This window comes from Dreissena polymorpha, chromosome 4, assembly GCF_020536995.1.
Source record: "Dreissena polymorpha isolate Duluth1 chromosome 4, UMN_Dpol_1.0, whole genome shotgun sequence".
NCBI lineage: Eukaryota > Metazoa > Mollusca > Bivalvia > Myida > Dreissenidae > Dreissena > Dreissena polymorpha.
This window is the reverse complement of record NC_068358.1, coordinates 59667281-59690082: the sequence shown is the minus strand read 5'-3', so window position 1 is coordinate 59690082 and position 22802 is coordinate 59667281. Positions and strand designations below refer to the sequence as shown.

Below are 22802 nucleotides of genomic sequence, written 5' to 3'. Positions count from 1 at the left end.
TGAATTATTTATTCACTAAATCTCCGCTTATGACAACAATAGATGAAATTCGAAGGATATATACTCGATGTGAATGAAGGACTTTCTGGATCGTAACAGCTTGACACGGCAAAACTGGCATATTGGTATTTTTAGTTATCAATTTAAGTCACATTTTGCTTTATAAATTGTATTCGAGCATTTTGCGACTTATTGAATGACTATGATACCCGGTATCAACATTTCATCGGGGATTTGCAGATCACCAAGCTGTCCTGAAATTCAACATTGATTTCAAACTCTTTACTGGTTTGTACTCTTTCTTGTATGTAAGTACTTTTTATCATTTTAAAGTTAAATGAACTGTGTCACAGTAAAAGAGACATTAAGGCGATTGTGGCCAGTTTGGATCTAGATTAGCCAGCAGTCGCTTGAAAGCTGTTTGCTTAAAAGCGGTTTTCTGACAATAACAAATAATTTAATTGGATACTGATTGGCCTGCGCTTTTCCTGTGACTTGGCTCAAATAATAGAAGTGTCATTAATTAAATTATTTATTTCGAACATTAATCAATGTTTTTTGTCCCTCGGGATCAATGACTCCAGCACTTTCCCGTTGAGAATTGAATACTGCTAAAGGCGATGCTAGGGGGCGTGAGAGATGTTGCACCTTCCATTATCGCTCGATTGTTCATTGTCGGCTCGGGTACTACGTACATGTACCCCGGGTACTCTTAAGTATACTTACATGTAATCCGGGTACGGTAAATATACTAAAATGTACCCGGGAAATTTCACCCTAAATCAGTCGTTGTCGACTTTTTTTGTATTTATTACATATACACATGTCTGTCAATTTTCTGTAGAATGGCCTCTATATTATTGGAACACATACTCAAAAGGCATGTTGATGCAGTGTTTTTTTAAGAGAAGTTTGTTTAAGATAATCGGTTGCGCATTTTACGATATCGGATTTTGGGCGCGAATACAACTTGGGTACAGTCTAATATGGACAGAGTACAATTACGTATATTTACAGTACATGGGGTACATGTTAGTATACTTAGGAGTACCCGGGGTACATGTCAGTATACCAGAGCCGATAATGACCAATCAAGCTCCATTATCTCTCATGAACCGACTCAAAAAAAACCTAGTCGGCAATATTTGACTTAATTTTTGGTTTGGTTGCTCTCGAGGGATCGAACAATTTCAGAATCTTCCTAAAAGCCCTACGGGTTTCATCCCCAGAAGCGACATTGAAAACTAGCCAACTTTGTGATCTAAAAGGCTGCTAAACCTGATATTCAATGATAATGTGAATTTTCTCTCACATGATGTTCATCAGTTATATTATATAAAAACTCACAACAGTAGTAAACAACTGGACAATAATTAATGAACGCATCTTGCATTTGTCTTTGACACTTTGATTTTGACATGACCTAGATTTAAATATGTGACTTGACTTTACCAGCACTCTTGTAACAGAGCTAAAGTTTAAATGTACCATTGAAGATCACCTAAATCAAGATTTGCTATTATAGAAGTGTGGAAAGTTTTAAGGGTGTGCCAAGTAAGCAAAAATTGGTCATTACCCAGAGGCCACAACTGATCTATGACTGTTTAAAACGAAAAAAATCAGTGCCTGATTTAGATTTCCTTACATAGTTCAATAAAAACTAATTTCAGAAGCCTGGTAACAGTTTAAAGGTAATGCTATCAATGTGTCAGACCAGGGCCTTGATTTTGAAATCTAGGACATGCATAGTCATTTCTTCATGAAATGAGGACAAAAAATTGTATTTTAAGTCTTAATTGACCTGGCTATAGTTCTCAGATTATTATAAGCTCAATCAGTATATTTATATCATTATTTATGCTTTGTGTATTGTAAACGTATACACAATCATGCAGTTACATGATAGCAATAAATAATATCATTATAAAATAATATAGTTTTTGAACTGTCCGTCTGTCTTTTCATTAGTCTGTCCGTCCGTCAGTCTGTCCGCCCGTCCGTCTGAAAACTTTAACATTGCCCATAACTTTATCAATATTGAAGATAAAAACTTGATATTTGGCATGCATGTGTATCTCATGGAGCTGCACATTTTGAGTGGTGAAATGTTAAGGTCAAGTCATCCTTCAAGGTCAAAGGTCAATGGTTAATTTTTGCTATATTGAAGATAGTAATATAATATTTGGCATGCATGTGTATCTCATGAAGCTGCACATTTTGAGTGGTGAAAGGTCAAGGTCATCCTTCAAGGTCAAGGTCAAAGGTCAAATTCTGCAATATTGAAGATAGCAACTTGATATTTGGCATTCATGCATATCTCATAGAGCTGCACATTTTGAGTGGTGAAAGGTCATGATCCTTCTACGCCAAGGTCAAATTTTGCAATATTGAAGATAGCAACTCTATATTTGGCATGCATGCGTATTTTATGGAGCTGCGCATTTTGAGTGGTAAAAGGTCAGGGTCATCCTTCAAGGTCAAAGGTCAAATTTTGCAATATTGAAGATATAAACTCGATATTTGGCATGCATGCGTATCACATGGAGCTGCACATTTGGAGTGGTGAAAGGTCAAGGACATCCTTCAAGGTCAATGCCAAAGGTCAAATTTTGAAATATTAAAGATAGCAACTCGATATTTGGCGTGCATGCGTATCTCATGGAGCTGCACATATTGATTGGTGAAAGGTCAAGGTCATCCTTCAAGGTCAAGGTCAAAGGTCAAATTTTGCAATATTGAAGATAGCAACTCCATATTCGGCATGCTTGCGTATCTCATGGAGCTGCACATTCTGAGTGGTGAAAGGTCAAGGTCATCCTGCAAGGTCAAAGGTAAAATATATGGCTTTAAAGCTGCGCAGCAGGGGGAATTATGTTTCACGAACACAGCTCTTGTTTAATATGTTTTCTGCACATTTCTTAATAAAAACTTACATCAATACACGATTTTCTTCGTTAATTCTAACATTCCTGACATACTTGTGTACATATTTCGCTTACATTTTGACGCGCTTAGGTCGACCGCATTACCGCTTCCGAAATGTGTAATCATACTATTGCCTTCGAGGAACTTATCTGATGTTTGACGGAAAGGGCCGAAAATGTGCGATTGTGGGTCAAGTTCCCCACAGGTACTACTTTCCCGTTCCCCCAATTTTTCTTCCGTACCTATAATTTTTCGTACCCATTTTGTTCGTACCCAATTTGTTTTTCGTACTAAATTTTGTATTCACCCCCTAATTTTTGTTCGTACCCAAATTTTTTCGGTCCCAATTTTTTTGTTCCTAAATTTTTGTTCGTACCCAAATTTGTTTTCGTACCCAATTTTTTTTCGCAAAATGTTTGTATAAAAATTTTTTTCGTACCAACATACACAATTATGGTGATTATGGTGATGTAGATAAACTTAACTTGATGCTTTTATATCCATCCTCTCAAAAGCATCGTCACACCAGTACTGTCAGTACCTTGATGATATAATTGCACGCAGCTTTTTTACGTAAATGTTATACGTTGCTGGTTTTCCTGACTTCAATACAAATAAAGAAGATCCAGGTACAGCAGGAATTTTACTTATCATAGCATTAAAAGCTGCCACGGGACACAACGGTGAATACTAGTGGACTGCTTAATTACGTTGTCCAAATTGTATAATTTTAGTCCATTTCATTTTAACCAATAACTTTTGCTATTCACTAGAAACATCACCGCTAATAGGAATGTATGATCTTTTAGGTCTTTATAAAATAAAAATAAAACATATATCACAAACAATTAAAAAAACTGTTAAAACTAGCATATCATGTATAATATGTTGACATAACTACTGCTGTATAATATCAATTTGTTCTTGACCATCCACATATATACAGTGTATGTTTCACATTGAATACAAACATGTTTTAGGTTTTGTAACGTTGTTTGAACTAAAAGTAAGGGCTGATGCAGGATGAAAAAACTGACCCAAATTGACAACAAAACAAAAGAAATGATTCCCATCGGATCTTCAACTTTTTCCTGGATCACTCAGCATACGCTTGCCTACTCGATGCTCTCAATTCGCTAAGTTTAGATATCTTTCTGTCTGAAACAACATGAAACACTACCAAGGATTAAAATTTGTGAAATTGTTTTCTTGTACAAAAAGATTATACAAAGTAACGTCTTTTGTAATGTCTTCAAATGCCTTTCTATGACTTTCATATAAATGCAACATAGAAAAATGATCTGCTATCCTGTTATCAACACCAGGTATTTGTACCGCCTTAATTTCTAATTCATTTATAGCTGCAAACAAATATGATTTCTGTCAAACATTTTTGCATAAATTTTCACTATGCTTTTCCTGAACTTAAGACAATGTTATTAAGTTGTACTACAATCTGTTTACTGAAAATTGCATATGCCATAAATGTACACACACTACAATGGCCAATATTTCTAATGCACTTATATGCAATTCTTATTATTGATGAATGTGGGGAAAATTGCTTGAAAATAATGTCCTTGTAAGAACCATTCATAACCACTTAAACAAGAATCACACGAGAATATTTCATCTGGAGAAGACCATTCTTCTACCGAAATGACTGAAAAACCATTGTATAGTGGTAAAAAAAGTTTCCACCTTTTTAAATCCAACTTCACTTCATCTGGTATTGCATGACAATCATGTTCATAGTTAAATGCATATACCTCCCTAAGCCAGTTCAATTGCCGGTTGAAAAATATGCGGTTCGCTTTAACACACGCTCTAAAAAAGTTCAGCTTGCATAGCAGTTGATGAATCTCTTTAAAGAAGCAACTTCCTTTCTTAACCAATTCTCCACTAATAGCATAATTTCAATCAACCTATCTGGTGATATTTCCATAGTCATTTTAATAGTATCGAACAGAACACAACAAAATCATTCTTGTAGTTGAATTTACTGATTTATCTGTAGATTCTTCCAAACCACTTTTTAGTAAAATATTTTCTAAGCACAAATAAGCAAACTCAGCATATTGTACTTTTTCAGCACCAGCAAAGTCGTCTAAATAATTGAACACTAAATAATAAACACTTACACCAAGTTTAAGTATGTATATGCTGCAGCATTTGTTACTGTTTGACAAATGTATGCTGCTGACCTTAGTCCCATGGATAAAACAGCACCACAATATATGTGCTTCTGGAAATTCATTAGCCCCTCTATGATTACAATTCTTTCAAACTGGAAGCATGGTATCTAATGTATCATTATACATGTATTCTACTGCACCAATAGGAAAACCATAATTTAACAATTCACACACTGCCTTATCAGTATAATCATGTAGCATTGCCTTTATAAATTCTGTATTGATTCTATTATAAACTGGGATTTTACAACCAATACAATTATATTTTGCCAAAGCTTTAACTTCTTCATGAATCATTACTTTCTCATGTATATCATTATGTGAATTAGTTGCAAATGAACACATTTTCATGCTTTGGAATGTGACCACATATGTTAACTTCAATTAGAGTTTAAATAATCTGATTCTAATTTTAAACAGTATATTGGCAAACATTTGTCGATTATCACATCGTCTTTTCAATTTTTTGTGAAATAGTGTTTAGTCACATCAGTCGACACGGAGACTCTTGTGAGCATTCTGGATGTTGTAGCTTGGTGTTATCCTTTAGCACAAATGTAAAGGGCGTGCCTCATTTTTCCTTTTACAACTGTTGTATGATCAGTTTTACGTTGGCATTTATTGTTCTGATAGAGCCCACACAACCACACATTTGAATCTTCTTTACTCTGAGAATCTGGTTTCTTACTTTTGTATGTTGAAGACATTGATTTCTTGTTGTTGCTGGAATGTTTCATTTGGAATTTGTTCAATTTCTTAATATTGAAATCCATCTTTTTTTCTTCCCGAGTTCAATGTCTCTTAGCACAGTTGCATAATAACTATTCAGCCCTTCAAATTCATACGACACACCTAGGTACATCATGCGTTTGAGCAATTCCAATTACCATTTCTTTTTTATTTGGTCATTGGGTAAGATATTATTTCTAATTCTCCTGCCATAAATAAATGTAAAATCCAAATTTTTAAATGTCATGTGTTTTTCTAACAAACTCATAGCTTAGATATGTGTGTGTGTATTTTTGAGAATGTTTAATTGTATCATTAGATGTAATTGCAATGCCTGACCTTTTTCTTTTAAGCGTCTTGACTGACCGTTTTGAACTCATATGAGATGTTTCTGAGTAAGAGCTAGATCTTCATCAGAATACACAGTTATATATTCCATTTCAACATCCGATTCAGATTCATCTATTAAACTCAGCGTTGATATTTTGCGTTTGAACTTTATTTGTAAGTAATTCATATATTCTCAAGTCATCAATTATAAGCTTATGTTCAAGATCACTCTTTTTACTTCTTCTACTTTTAGTTTTATTGTAAGTGTTACTGTTAGAAAGTACTTCTACTTTACCCTTCAAGGACCCAATCTTCGCTTTCTGTTTTTCAAGCTACTTTTTTGTTTCGTGGAATTCCTGTGGTTTTTTTTGGCAAAGTTTTTTCTTCTTGTTTCTTTAGGTTTTTTAATCTATTTCTTCCTTCGTGGAAGAAAGCTCATCCTCATCTATTTCATCGTCCTCAAGCAACTCGAGCACACCATTTGTGTTTACCTCTGCTGTAGCCTCTAAATTGGGTACTTTGGTCGGTATTTCGCTTTTGAAACTAGGTCCGCCAACGTCCGCCATCCCTGAAGTCTAATAGATGATCGTTTTTGTGTCCCTCTTTGAACAATTACTCATGGTTATCCTCAAAACGAATTTTTTAAGTCTTTGGGTTTTGGTTAATTTCAAATCACTCGTTGCGAGAGTTTCGGGTCAAAATCCTAAAAAATAATAGTGACCCAAAGACCAAAGCTGAGATTCTAAACTCACATTTCAGCAGTGTCTTCACTAAAAAAAGCCATAACCAATACCCCATCAATGGATTCAGACAAATACCCGACAGTAGGACCCTTCAACATCGCTGAAAATGGTATAAGAAAGTTAATTGTGTTTTCGTACTTTGTTTTTGTTTCGGTTATTAGAAAATCGGAATATGAACTAATATGCGTTCATTTTCATGTTTCGTTGTGTCGAATTTAAAACGAAAAAGGAAAAGACGTTATATACACGGACCTTTTTGATGCCATAATTTTGCCAATATTTTCCTGCGGTACTGATATATGGGGATTCCATCCCACTACCGACATAGAGAGAGAGTCACTGTACAATTTCTAAAACAGACACTGTATATTCGGCCACAAACTAAGACCTCGGAAGCGCATGGTGAACTTGGTCGTTTTCCTTTAGAGTGTGTAACAAATTTGTGTGTAAATTTGGGTTCAAAATAAAGAAGATTCCCGATTCCTTAATTAAAAGATTGTTGCTAGATTAAGCTGACGTTTCTTTCCATATTACTAACTGGGGTAATCAACTCAACTATATTGCTCCAGGAATTAGGATTGTCTTTTTGTATTATAAATCTGAGATAACCACTATCGAACAAACATGGGTTAGTGATATTGATAATTTGCTCAAACTTGATATTTATCGTTAATTCAAAACAAATTTTGATTTTGAAAACTAATAAGATATTGTTGTAAATATTAGGGATAGAATTTGCATCACTAAACTTTGCTGTTCTGCTTACTCACTATTCATTTAAGAAGGTAGATATAGAAATATTCCAAGACGCGAACGAGTATGTACAATGTGTAATATGGGTATAACTGAGAATGAATAGCAAATTTGTTAATTTCTCCATTATAAAGATATTTAAGAAAACTGTTGTTACCTAATAGTATATACACTGGCCTTTTATTATACAAATTAAGCAACTTATGTCTGCTTTGAATAGGAAAATGTTAATAAACCTAGCTAAATTTACTAGAATGGCCTCCCATCTAAAATTTAGTCACAATTAGTATTAATTAAGTAAATATGTATAATTTTTAATATGTGTTTTAGTATTACGGAAACCAATGTCACCACCATTGATCTAGTCTGTGCTGTCTGCTACTAAAATACTGACTGGTAATTACAATCTCACTCAAATGGTTTAACGTTAGACCCAAACATAACAGCTAGCACAGAAATTTCATTCGAAGACATGATTTTAAGCGAACACTCCATTTTAATGACAAATAACAACGTTAAAAACTAAATGAAAGCTCATATTTAAGAACAACAAATCACTTATACAACGAGTGGACAATGCCCTCGTTTGAACAAAACGATTGTATTTGCGCAACCGATGTGTGGTATGAAAATGACGCGAGACACGTTCAGCATAATCGTATTGGGCTATTATGTTGTATATACTTGCCTTATATAAAATATCGCATTTTGAGTTGTTATAATGTGGTGTGGAAAATGATTGCATTCCAGTTTAAAAAGTATCAGCTACAAAACTATATTAATAACAACAGGAACATGAAGTATGTCCCCAGGAAGCCAATTAGAAAACCAATGACTGGCATGTCCACCTGAAAGGCTACCAAGAACCTGTACGATTTAACCAAGAGAGAAACAAATCTGAGCACTGTGGTAGCAATGTATGTAAAATCGGGCATTTTCTTTACTGAAATATACATTAACAGGACTGCCCCATTGAATCGTTTGCCATGACATTTTACATGCATGAGCACCAATCATACCGTATGCAATGTGTAAATGCACACAGTTTTTTAAAGATTGGATTACACTATTTACAATTCCGATAGGGTCCCATTATACAACTGCCTTTCCCAAATATAATAGTTGTCACAAATTTTAAACATATATCTGTATGCTAATAATTGCAGTCAACACTACACCGTCGCGCAAGTGTTAAGAAAGTAAAATTCGCCCAAATGCAAGCACTCTAGGAGTTACGGCAAAGAGATTTAGACAAAACCACCTTTTGTTCATTGTTTATTGTTCCTGAATGTTTGAGAAAACTACAGAAATCTAAGACAAATGACGACTACCAGAGTACATAAGGCGACTAAGCGGGTACTTTGCGCATAGTTATCATTTATTTTGATATTATAAAATATGAGAATACCTTGATTTTCGTCATTAAGCGAGAGCTTTTTCCGCCATTTTGTGCGTACGATGTACTTTTGTGATCACGTGATTCCCCGCAGTGGATCACTTAAAGAAGAACAGACATGGTTTAAAAAAGCTGAAACATTCCAAATTATGGGAGATTAAAAGGTGTTAAAGCATTTCCACGCCATAGTTCGCTTAAAACCACCGCATTCAGCGAGTATTCAGCCGATAATCATGCCGAATTTTCACACTTTGCGATCGAGTCGACATTTTTGTTCAAACCGGCAGTGGGCATTTCCACGCCATAGTTCGCTTAAAACCACCGAACGTTCTGAAGTGGAGAGCGATGAAGAGATTGTGAAATTAGTCTATGGTCATCAACAGTCATAGATTAATTTACTTTGTCATAAACATATTATAGCACAGTTTTGCAAATCAAATTGCGTTCTGATTTATTTTCAAATAAATACTAGAACGTCCAGGAAATATTTAGATTTCAGTCAGGGCTACATAAAGTATTATTTTTCATGGACCTTGAATTTCAGAATTAATGCTATTTCAAGTACGAAATTCCAATATTAAAGCATAATCATATACATAAGCAAATATATGTTTTTCTGTAGATCATGTGATATCCACAAGTGGAAGTAACGTACCCTGGATATTTTTTAGGAGCTTAATATATTCAAATAAATATATAAAATCATGTTTAATGAGAAAAAAATTGACAAAGAGCCATGAAAAAAAAATCCCCACACTCTGATATTGGAATCATAACAAGGTCATTAACTAGAACTTATCATAGACCTGTCTTCGCGGGCCGCAAAAATGTCAAAAGTATCTTTAATTCAAAGCATCCCTTGCTCCTCCTATGGGCAATTGGACAACTTTTCAAAAAAAGTTAACTTCAAAAATATCTGTCCAGCCGTTCACTCACAGTCGGTCGATAACCAAGCAATATTTGCAGTCCGTTTGTCAACCTGAATAAATCTTCGACAGACTTTCAACAATATTTTTTAGTTTTTGCCACTTAATCAATAGCTTCACACCACGACTGATCGTCGCTTGGCGCTTTGTCGGCACCCAAAACCCATGCCTGGAGACTCACAGACGGTACCAATATCGTCTGCGCACCTGTAGGACAATCCCAGACAGTCTGCGACGGTTTCAAAAGGTCTCCTAGATCAGCTGAGCACCTGCAGGAGACTCCAAGACAGTCTGCGACTGGGCCAAGACCATCTGGGCAACTGCAGAAGACACACAGACAGTCTGATACGGTGCCAGAGAGTCTTAAGGACCGGCGAGCCACCTGCAGGAGACTCCCAGACAGTTTACGATGATGCCAAGACCGTCTGGGCACCTGCAGGAGAATCTCGGACTGTGCCAGAAGTCTCCCAGACCTCCGCCGCAGCTGCAATAGATTCTCAAACAGTCTTTGACGATACCAATACTGTCTTGGTACCTGCACGAGACTCCCAGACGGTACCAGACGGTCTCCCAAACCGTCAGGGCACCGGCAAGAGACTCGCAGACAGTATGTGACGGTGGAAAGACCGTCTGGACGCCGGCAGGAGACTCGCACACGGTGCTAAACGTATATACTAGACCGTTGGTGCACAAGCAGGAGATTCCCAGACAGTCTGCGACGGTGCCAAGACCGTCAGGGCACCTGCAGGAGACTCCAAGACGGTGCAAAAAATTCTACCAGACCGTCGGGGCACCTGCTTGAGACTCTCAGACAGTCTGCGACGATGCCAAGACTGTCTGGACAACAACGGAGACTCGCAGACAGTCTCCCAGACCGATGGGGACATGCAGGGACTCCAAGACAAACTGCGACGATGCTAAGACCATCTGTGCAGCTACAGGAGACTTCCAGACAGTCTGCGATGTTGCAAAGTACGTCTGGGCACCTGCTATAGACTGCCAAAGACTGTCTGAAAGTCTCCTGCTGGTGCCGAGACGGTACTGGCACCGTCGCAGACCGTCTTTGAGTATCCTGCTGGTGCCCAGACGGTCTTCGCACCCTCGCAGACTGTTTGGGATTCTCCTGCAGCTGTCCAGACGGTCCCGGCACCGTTGAAGACTGTCTAAGAGTCTCCTGTGGGTTCCTCGCCGGTCTTGGAGATTTTCTGGCAGCGTCGCAGACTGTCTGAGAGTCTCCTGCAGGTGCTAAGACGGCCTTGGCACCGTCACAGACTGTCTGGGAGTCTCCTTCTGGTGCCCAGACGGTTTTGGCACCGTCGCACACTGTCTCGGAGACTTCTGCAGGTGCCCTGCTGGTTTAAAAGACTGTCTGGCACCGTCGCAGACTGTCTGGGAGTCTCCTCCAGGTGCTCAGACGGTCATGATATCGTTGAAGATTGTCTTGGAGTCTCCTGCAGGTGCCCTGTCGGTTTAAAAGACTGTCCGGTACCGTCGCAGACTGTCTGGGAGTCTCCTCCATGTGCCCAGACGGTCATGATATCGTTGCAAACTGTCTTGGAGTCTCCTGCAGGTGCCCAAACGGTTTTGGCACCGTCGCAGTTCGTCTAAGAGTCTTCTGCAGGTGCATCGCCGGTCTGGTAGACTTTCTGACGACGTCTCAGACTGTCTCGGTGTCTCCTGCAGGTGCCCAGATGGTATTGGCACCGTCGCAGACTGTCTAGGAGTCTCTTGCAGGTGCCTCGCCGGGTTTATAGACTGTCTTGGCACCGTCGCAGACTGTCTAGGAGTCTCCTGCAGGTGCCCCGTCTGTCTGAGATACTGTCTGGCACCATCTCAGACTGTATGTAAGACTAGTACATGTACCCAGACGGTCTTGGCACCGTCGCAGAATATCTGGGAGTCTCCTGCTGGTGCTCCGCTGGTCTAAGAGGCTGTCTTGCACTGTCGCAGTCAGTCTGGGAGTCTCCTGCAGGTGTCAATGCTGTCTTGGCACCGTCTCAAACTGCTGGTACCTTTAACGCGACGAGTGGTCAGTCTAGTGCATTCTTCTTTATGTCCCGTAGCTTTTTGTATAAGTGTTTGCTTTTCTCAACGCCACCCCACACGCGTTTATGGCTGCCACAATCTCCTGCCATTTTTACGCTTGTTTGCCTCGGTCACCAATAGCCCGTACTTTCCCTCCAGCAGGTTCTTGTTCTCGATAACAAGCTCTAAAAGAATATCTATCTCTTTTTTGGACCACGAATGGCACTGACTCGAATGGTTGCAGTCTTCGTCTTCCATTTCTCGCGTGTATTTTCGCCTTCGAATGTTGATAAATGGGGGGAATCACGTGGTCAGAATTGAGAAAACATGACCGCCGATGCCTCGCTTAGATTGAAAAATTGAGTGTTCAAACAGGTACATCTTCCTTATTACTTACTTGTTTTTAATCGGATAACGCCTATCATAGGGCCAGCCGGAAGCGGTTTCCTAGAGTATCAACCGTTTCCCTCTGGTTGGTCGAAGTGTGGAGATTACTTATGGAATATTTTGCGATTTCTTGAACCGTCAATTGCTGTTGTACACGCACTAACAATAATATCACTGTTTTCACAATAATTAGCACTGTTTAAGTACCAGTTGTGCATGTGGACGCATTGTAACTTACAAACAATGGATACATCGATTGCTAATGGCGTTATTTTCAAGGTAAAGTTGAGTTTCGATTGGTTTTGACGATTGCTGTTGAACACGCACATGGCTGTTATACACGGACAACTTCTAGAACAACTGTTGTTGAGCACGCACATGTCAAGGAATACCGTTTTCTCCGCCGAATAAGTCTAAAACAACGTCGCATTGGCATGTTCTAGTGCATGTAGCGATACATATCTTATGTAAAGGCACTGAACATGTAAATTTGTATACGACATTGGCTATATGGATCATCAAAATTTTATTTCAATAGGAATTGTATTGCTAGCCTTTTGTAATTGTTTGCGAGTATTTGTAAATGTTGCTTTTCCTCCAGACAGTTTTATTAATATTTGTTTTGGATTCCTGTTTTTTGCTTGAAGAAATCCCTTCATGATATTATCATTTAAGTGCATGTTTTATTGTTTTCAAAGCATTTTTTTCATGCTAAAGGTACAAGTACATATAAAGACAGGATACATTTTACCCTATTACTATACAGTTTGTGACCGGAACATAAAGGATGACTATGATTTGGGATTGGGCATGTATTTAAACAACTTGGTAAATGCATTTTATGTCCAATAATGTGTACTGTGTTTTAAGCTTTCAGAGATCAATTCATCAAGTATTTTTGTAAAAAGTATAGGTTTTTGAGTGAATATACTTAACACATTTGATGATGTAGATAAGTAGCATTTTTCGTCCCAGGTTAGTATTATCAAGAATATTTTTATTGAAATGATAGTGTTGAATTGGTCTCTTTTCAGTACTCGTTTTACATGAGCCGGATAGAGGACAGACTGTACATATAACCCCGAAGCGGGCATACAACCCTATAGCTACAGACACCAACTCAGACACATTTCAATTCACAAGGTAACTAGTTTTCAACAACAATCATCAATAAGCTTTGATCCTATAACTTCATTACAGTGGCAATATAAAGTTAAGGCCATCGTGCCCGCAGGTAAGTTTGTATGTAGTACTTTGCTTAAAAAGCTATTAAATTAAAAATAAGTACTGAACATAAGCCATATCATATATAGAATGACGTATAATACGTATCAAATATGTTTTGGACACGACATTTATAGTCAAATTAACAAGATGGTTCAATATGGACTTGGAAGCCGCCATCGTTTGGAAAAACAAGAGTGGGTTACAATTATTTTATCTACGAAACAAATGGTTAAAAAGTAATGTTTGAAATTACCGTTGTTAAACAAGTCTGCCATACAGTCTGAAGCCATTATCTGATCGAGCTGTTATTGTGGTAACAATCAGAAAATTGTATTGGTTTTACTGTTCATACATTTGTCAAGATTTGGCAATCTAACACTTTAGCCCCCGCCAGAGGTGTGATTACATACTGAATGAACACAATGGGTTCATTCCGTGTGCATATCCACCCCTCTGGCGGGGGCAAAAGTGGTTATATTTTATTATGTTTAGACTAAACTTCGATTATTGACGATTTTAACAGTGTAAGAATCAGTTTCCAATATTATATCTCTACTATACAGCATGTATAAAACAAATAAGAACTTCAAAATATCTCTTGCTTTAACAAAGTTGACTCAATGAAACAAATAATATGATCTTAACATAATAGATATATAACAGTGTTCTATAACGTATGTTCATCAGAGAGGCAGGCAAGATGTGCATCAGCAGATACAGATGAACACTCAAGTTGCAACAATATAACAAGAAAGAGTCTCAGACTAAGTATGTATATGTGTATGTATATAACGACTCGTGGAATTAGTTTCATTTATATAAGCTAACAATTTAACTTTAAACTATAAAATGACAATGTCATATTCTTTAAATTGAAATTATTTACTAACAATGAAACGCACATACTGAACCAATAGAATAATATCATTGTTTAACAATAACCGTAATAACTTAGCTGATGGCTATCAATAATCAAAATCATTCAGAACAATGCTCATCTTTTTTGTAAGGAGTAAATAGAGTTTACCAATAACAACAACATACAGGTCGCTGAGCGAGATGCAGATGGTGTACTATGCCAAACAGAACAGCTTGGCAGACAAACAAGAAAAGTTCTACGAAATAATCATAGTACTGACTGATATTCTCATAACACAAATAAAAAAATGAGTGAGTACAAATGAGGTTATTACCTAAACATTGTTTCAAAAATATTATATAGGCATTGAAATAATATATTTTGTTCACTTGTTGAATGGTTGTTCCAATTCTGGAAAACCCACATAAACAAACAAGGAACCAAACTATCAGTATATGACTCAGAGATATACAAGCACATATATAATGAAAACATTTATATTTAAACTGTTAATTTCCTAAGTAAAGTAATTTGCGACAATGGTATCTCTAACTCTTCTCCCATCCGATACAGTCTGAAACAAATCTCCCTTGGCAACCTCTTCTAAAGGTTCCGGATCAACTGCTGGTTCCCCCGACATCAACCAAAGAACAGCACAGGCAATGATGGTGCGCGTGACATTGGCAGGCTTCCTTCTAATCTGTTATAAAAAGAAGTTGGAGGAATAACATTGACAAATAATGTTACATCAAAAGTCATTGTTAAAAATGTTGTCAAATTTGTCCCCAATGTTTGATGCAGAGTAAATGGTAACAACTTCTTTTTGTCCCGAGTGTAACAATTAACTAATATCTTATGTATTTCTTATGAGCTTTAACAAATACACAAAAACATATCTAAAAATGTTTAAATTGTTTTAGCTGGCATTCAGTAATGTATCAGTACTTCACAGTAATACGAGACAGTTGTGTATAATGCTGTTACATTGACTTGTTCAAGATGTCAAAATGAGTTGCATTTATTCATATTTAGAATATTCAGCATATTTTTCCGTCTATAAGTAAGTTGAATTTAAGAACTGAAGTGTGTCTATGGCATGCACAAATAATGTTAAGCTATTTAAAACTTTTTTCTAACTCTTAGACTTGATATGCCTAGAAATATATGATGATGTCAATTTATATTAACCATCTGTGTTGATTAAATACATTTTTATAATCTTTAATAAATTTTATCATTAATAATATAAACAGTTTCCTTACATACCTCACCATGAAGGACATGAAAGGTTTTCTTTCAAACCCCGAAGGCCCTTTCACTACTGTTTCTGGTGCCTATGCGAGCAGTATTGTACTATTCCTAAGCTTCTGACTTTGTGAAAACAGTAAAAATATGTTGATAGTTTTAATACTGAACTATTTTATTGGAAAGTGTTAGTACTTAGAGAATCAAGTAAAATCTATTTCATAATTATATGTGTTGATTATATGCTTAGCATACACGAAAATCGTTTTGTGTGTTTCGTTTTGTTTTGCAGTTTAAAAAAAAAAAAACATTTGTAATTTTAATATTTCAACAGAAAGAAATATTGCAATTTTCAACTAAAATATGTGTTTTGCTGGATACATTAGATATATATCGCTACATGTACCAGAACATGCCAATGCGACATTGTTTTAGACTTATTCGGTGGAGAAAAAGGTATTCCTTGACATGTGCGTGCTCAACAACAGTTGTTCTAGAAGTTGTCCGTGTATAACAGCCATGTGCGTGCTCAACAGCAATCGTTAAAACCAATCGAAACTCAACTTTACCTTGAAAATAACGCCATTAGCAATCGATGTAGCCATTTTTTGTAAGTTACAATGCGTCCACATGCACAACTGGTACTTAAACAGTGCTAATTATTGTGAAAACAGTTATATTATTGTAAGTGCGTGTACAACAGCAATTGACGGTTCAAGAAATCGCAAAATTTTCCATGAGTAATCTCCACACTCCGACCAACCAGAGGGAAACGGTTGATACTCTATGAAACCGCTTCCGGCTGGCCCTATAATAGGCGTTATCCGATTAAAAACAATTAAGTAATAAGGAAGATGTACCTGTTTGAACACTCAATTTTTCAATCTAAGCGAGGCATCGGCGGCCATGTTTTCTCAATTCTGATCACGTGATTCCCCCCATTGGTTGATGGCGGAAGTGGTAATATTCCTAAAAATAGCGACTACCACGACCGCAGTCGACTGACCACACCGTCGTACGACCACAGTCGCAGCTACTTGCTCCTTGAACGCGACGAGCGGTCATTTGGCGGCCGACGAGCGTCAGTCGACCACACAGTCAACCGACTACAGTCGGGTTTTGTAGTTTTTTATTCAACCGGACCCAGGGCCATGTTTAATGAGAGCGACCATGGTCGAGTGGGTATGGTTGTACCAGCGAATATTCGTCGTGCGACGATAACCGGGTTAACTGGAGAGCGACGATCGTCAGTGGACCGCGCGTTTTTCGACGTACTGTCGAGCGACCGCAGTCCACCCCTCACACCACGACTGCTCGTTGCTTAACTGCTCGTCGCTTGACGCTTTGTCGGCTACCAAAACCCGTGCAAAATGACTGACCACACCGTCGTGCGACCACAGTCACGGCAACTTGCTCATTGAACGCGACGAGTGGTCATTTGGCGGCCGACGAGCGTCGGTCGACCACACAGTCGCGCGACTACAGTCGGGTGTTGTAGTTTTTCATTAAACCGGCCCAGGGCTGGGTCCGGTTTAATGAGAGCGACCATGGACGGGCGACTATGGTTGTACCAGCGAATATTCGTCGTGCGACGATAACCGAGTTTAATGGAGAGCGACGATCGTCAGTCGACCGCACGTTGTTCGACAAATTGTCGAACGACCGCAGTCCACTCCTCACACCACGACAGCTCGTCCCTTGACGCTTTTTCGGCACCCGAAACCCGTGCCAGAAGACTCTCAGACACTCTGCGACGGTACCAAGATCGTCTGGGCATCTGTAGGATAATCCCAGACAGTCTGCGACGGTTTCAGAAGGTCTCCCAGACCAGCTGGGCCCCTGCAGGAGACTCCAAGACAGTCTGCAACGCTATTAAGACCATATGGGCACCTGCATAAGACACCGAGACAGTCTGCGACGATGCCAGAGAGTCTTAAGGACCGGCGAGGCACCTGCAGGAGACTCCCAGAAGGTACCAGAGTGTCTATAAGACCGGCGGGTCACCTGCAGGAGACTCCCATAAGTCTGCGACGGCGCGTAACAATCTCTCAGACCGGCGGGCAACTGTAGGACACTCCCAGGCAGTCTCCGACGATGCCAAGAACGTCTGGGTACCTGCAGGAGATTCCCAAACAGTCTTCGACTGAGTGAGAGACTGTCTGGCACTGTTACAGACTGTCTGTGAGTCTCCTGAAGTTGCCCAGACGGTCTTGGCACGTCGCAGAATGTATGCGAGTCTCTTGCATGTGGCCAGCAGGTCTGGGAGACTGTCTGGCACCATTGCAGACAGTCTGGGAATCTCCTGCATGTGTTCTTACGGTCTTGACACCATTGAAGACTGTCTGAGAGTCTCCTACAGGTGCCCGTCCGGTCTAAGAGACTGTCTGGCAACGTCACATACTGTCTGGGGGTCTCCTGCATGTGTCCAGACGGTCTTGGCACCGTCGCACATTGTCTCGGAGTCTCCTGCATGTGCCCCGCCGGTTAAAAAAACTGTCTGGCACCGTCGCAGACTTTCTGGAAGTCTCCTCCAGTTTGATTACCAAGAAAGAACTTGTCAAAAGTCAAACTCGACTGTTTTTGCAACTTTTTTTTCGGCCGTTTTCTAGTGGAATGTTACCTTTTTTAGTGCACACCGGTGCTCTCTCTTTTATTGCCCAGTGTAACGTATCCGAACATGATAACGACGTTGGCACATAATGAAATGATGTATGCACAAAACATAATGTCGTTAGTACAGAACAAACTAATAAATGCACCCAACATAATGACAAATGCACACAACATAATGACAAATGCACACAACATAATGACAAATGCACACAACATAATGACAAATGCACACAACATAATGCAATGACAAATGCACACGACATAATGACAAATGCACACATCATAATGACAAATGCACACATCATAATGACAAATGCACGCAACATAATGACAAATGCACACAACATAATGACACATTCACACAACATAATGACAATTGCACACAACATAAAGACAATTGCACACAGGGCCGGATTAACCACTAGGCTAACAAGGCTGAAGCCTTGGGCCCCCGATTTTTAAGGGGCCCCCGACGGCAGGTCAGTTTCCCAATGTATGACCTTTCTTATTACGACATTTTACGACTTTATCGGGATTGCAGTAGAAGTTTTCTGTGTGATTTTACCAGTTTCCCGATGTATATAGAATTGGAACCGTTTAGTTCGCTTGGATTTACTATGCTATCAATATTCATTCTTTGTTGTATATCCATTCAGAACCATTAGTTTCTCTTTTTATTATACGACTTGCCCGTATGGTCATGACAATATCTGGATACGTTTGACGACGTTAAAGAGAAGGCCATATCGTTTGTTGTTATCAACGTATATAAGGATGCGAATAAACGTAAGAAAAGGCGGAGACTATATTGTGACGAGAGTGCGACACCAGATGCGAATTCGGAGCTAAGTTCACGCGACAAATTTCGAATTCACACATTGTACAGCATAGCTGATTGTCTAACTGTTGAAATTCACAAGCAGTTGAGCGCATACCGGATATTCTGGTCTTTACGAACTGTTTGGTTGCATGCCAGAGTTTGAGCCTCTCACCTTGGATGATCTACGGAAATGTACAACACATCTAGTGGAGTTTTATTCAGATGACATTAAGGCGTCTTTTATTGACGAGTTTGTTCAGTTCAAAGCCATCTTAGAAGCAGAACAAGACAGAACCATCATCCACATGAGTGCACTGCTAAAGTTAGATGGAGGTCAACTACAGACAACATTTCCAAACGTTGCCATCGCTGTAGGAATATACTTCACAATTCCAGCTAATAACTGTCAAGGTAAGATGTCATTTTCAACATTATCACGCGTGAAATACTTTATATGGAACACCATGAGTAAGGAAAGGTTGACAGCATCGGGCTACTGTCTATTAAATGTCAAGTACTCCGAGAACTAAAAATAGTTATAAAGTGGTAAATTTGTTATATATCAAACTGTGTAAAAATGCAAGTTTTCTGATATTTGTAGTTGTAGTATCAAGTTTGATTTTCAATATACAGAAGGGGACGAGAGGGAAGAGGGCCCCCATATTTTGTGCAGCCTTGGGCCCCGACACAGCTTAATCCGACCCTGATTGCACACAACATAATAACAAATGCACACAACATAATGACAATTGCACACAACATAATGACAAATGCACACAATATAATGATAAATGCACACAACATAATGACATATGCACACAACATAATGACAAATGCACATAACGAAATGATGTTTCTACAGGACAAAATGTAGTTTACACAAAACAACTTAGTAAATGCACAGAACAGAAAGACCAGTGCCATCAGAAGGCAGCATTGGCGTTCCATAAATCGAGCTGTAGTTGGTTCATTCGGTAGAATCGATGGGACAAAATCCCGATCCGCGTAACAAATGCAGTCTCATACGCGGAATGACATCATAAACTTCGAAATATACACACGCACTGATTCATTTCGTTACACACATTGTGAAACCATAGATCTGTAAAAACACAACACTTTATCCGCTGACCTTTGTTTAGGTCCCAGGTTTATCGCATGTGCCAGTTTCACTGGGGGCTGACGAGGTCAAAGCGTAGTCCGTTTCGCTACGACGTCGGGTATATGTTTTACTACGAAAACATGGTGTAAATACACTACTTAATCAGGCGAGTTTCATATTTTCTGGTGTTTATGGATTAGAGAACGGAACATCCAGTAATGGTAGGTACTTATTTTCAATAACAAACTAATAACAAATGCGCGTAGTTGCAACCTTTAAGTTTATTTTGAGCTAAAATCGAATTATTTTGATTTGAAGCAATGCATAAGGTGGTTATTCTGTTAAAATAGCCAATTACGGTAACTTAAATTAAATAAAACTACATTTTACTTTGATTCAGTGTACATTACACATTTTAAAGTACAAAACAGGTTACGAACATATATTTTAATTATTCAAATGCTTTGTTTCGAAGGAAATTACAAGTCGCTTTATGTAAAGGTTTCGCACAGAGTATGTATTGGTTGCGCAACGAAGTACAAATATAATGTATAGGTTGCTCAACGAAGTTTCTGTATCCATTTCAGGACATATCACATGCAGTTTACAGTTACTGCAGACTGCCATTTCCCAGTGCAAAAGATGCCGTGCTTCACTGTGCGCATGAACATCCAAACGAAAAGGTTGAACCCGGTGAAAGCCTGCAGAGTCCCGGCAGAGCCCCGGTAAACCGTCACTACGCCAGCACTCACCGGGGTTATACCGGCATCAGACCCCGGCAGAGCTGCGGCAACGCCCCGGTTTAACCGGGGACAACCGGGGCTCCACCGGGAAAGTATTCAAATGTTTAATACCTCCGGGATGAACCAGGAGTTACCGGGAAGGACCGGCAATAACCGGCTTGGCATTGGAAACAACCGGGACTGCACCGGGAACAACCGGGACGGTACCGTCAGAGCACCGGTTTACTTATGTAACGTAGCTATAAAGGGACTCTGCCGGCATTCACCGGGGCTCCACCGGGGCGTTGCCGTAGCTCTGCCGGGGTGTGTTTGGGCCCCGGTGGAGCTAAGGTGCCGTCCCGGTTGTTCCCGGTACAGTCCCGGTTGTTCCAGGTGCCACGCAGGTCGCTGCCGGTCCTACCTTGTGACTCCCGGTTCATCCCGGAGGTATTAAATATTTTAATACTTTCCCGGTGGAGCCCCGGTCGTCCACGGTTCATCCCGGTGGAGCACCGGTTCATCCCGGTAGGGCCCCGGTTCATCCCGGTATATGCCTGATCACGCACTGGGGCTCCGCCGGCATCATAGTGAGACTGGGCCTTAACCGCATTGTAACACGAGGTAAATTTACCGGCCGTCATGTACGCAGTTAACAATAACCTGTGACAGAAACCCACTGCCACACCTTTACAACAATATATTGATTATGCAATTGCGAATTTGTGCCGTTGGGGTCCTACTTTCCACACCTTACGGCTGTTACAGGTGTGGATTTTACAGGTACAATCATGTATACGAACATGAAATTCACCTCAAAATTAGTTGACGATAACCGATTTTCAAGAAAATCGCTTTGATATATACAATGTAAAAATCAAAATCCGTATGAGATAAATAATGATCGAAGTTGGGACATGGGATTTACTTTGACATAAGCAGAGATAAGCGAGTTGGGGATAACGAGAATCGAATGTCATTTGATAAAGAGTACCGTATGCTGAAAACCTATCGTCGGTCTCTATCAAAATGAACGTATAAGGGATTGTCGAAAGGTGAAGATGCGTCATTTTTATTGAGACCGACGACATTAGGTTCTCGACTCTCAACTGTCATCTTATATATGGATTTTCGATTTTAATCGTTTCCTTTGGCCTAGTCGTGAATGTAATTAGATCATAATAATGTGCATTACCATGTCGACTGTGCGCTTCGGATCATGTTGTGCCGTTGTTACTACCTCTGTCTCAAAGGAAATATCCAGCCACTCCATGACTCTGTATTAAAAACTTTTTTTTCTTTATTTTGCCTTTGAGAGATAACCAATACGTCTTCTGTGAGAAACGCATGCACGCTAAAGCGTTGTCGTAGCGAGGCATATACGTATACTGTCAGAGATATGATCATGCCTTATAATAATAATTAGCCTTTATTTCTGATAACTGGGTCACCCTACACATTTCTAAACACACCAGTGGCTTAACAATACATAGATCAATATGGAAATTGTAAAATTGTGTCAATTAAACACAGTTGTAAACCTTAATTGCATTTTTTAAAGTGAAACTTGACTTCGGTTTGATAAATCAGCGGTATATTTCATGTTAAACCGCATAAACCAGACACATCTTGGATTATAATTTGATGTAACAGACCTATGAAATGACATTGTGCTTAAATTCAGAGTTTTGTTATTACAAAATCATAATCTTACATGTTTTAAACACAATGTTCAACTAATCCGTTCTCGATGTCATGTGTATTTAAACAATGTTTTCGTAGTAAAACATATACTCGACGTCGTAGCG

At 39.1% G+C, this 22802-nt stretch overlaps 2 protein-coding genes across 5 annotated transcripts in view; both read right to left on the bottom strand.

Annotated features, from left to right (window-relative positions):
• Nucleotides 1-22802, bottom strand: part of LOC127879983 (mucolipin-3-like) — a 226306-nt gene that overhangs the window by 54183 nt on the left and 149321 nt on the right. The window lies entirely within an intron of this gene.
• LOC127879988 (uncharacterized) overlaps nt 1-22802 on the bottom strand; it is a 212913-nt gene that overhangs the window by 73535 nt on the left and 116576 nt on the right. The window lies entirely within an intron of this gene.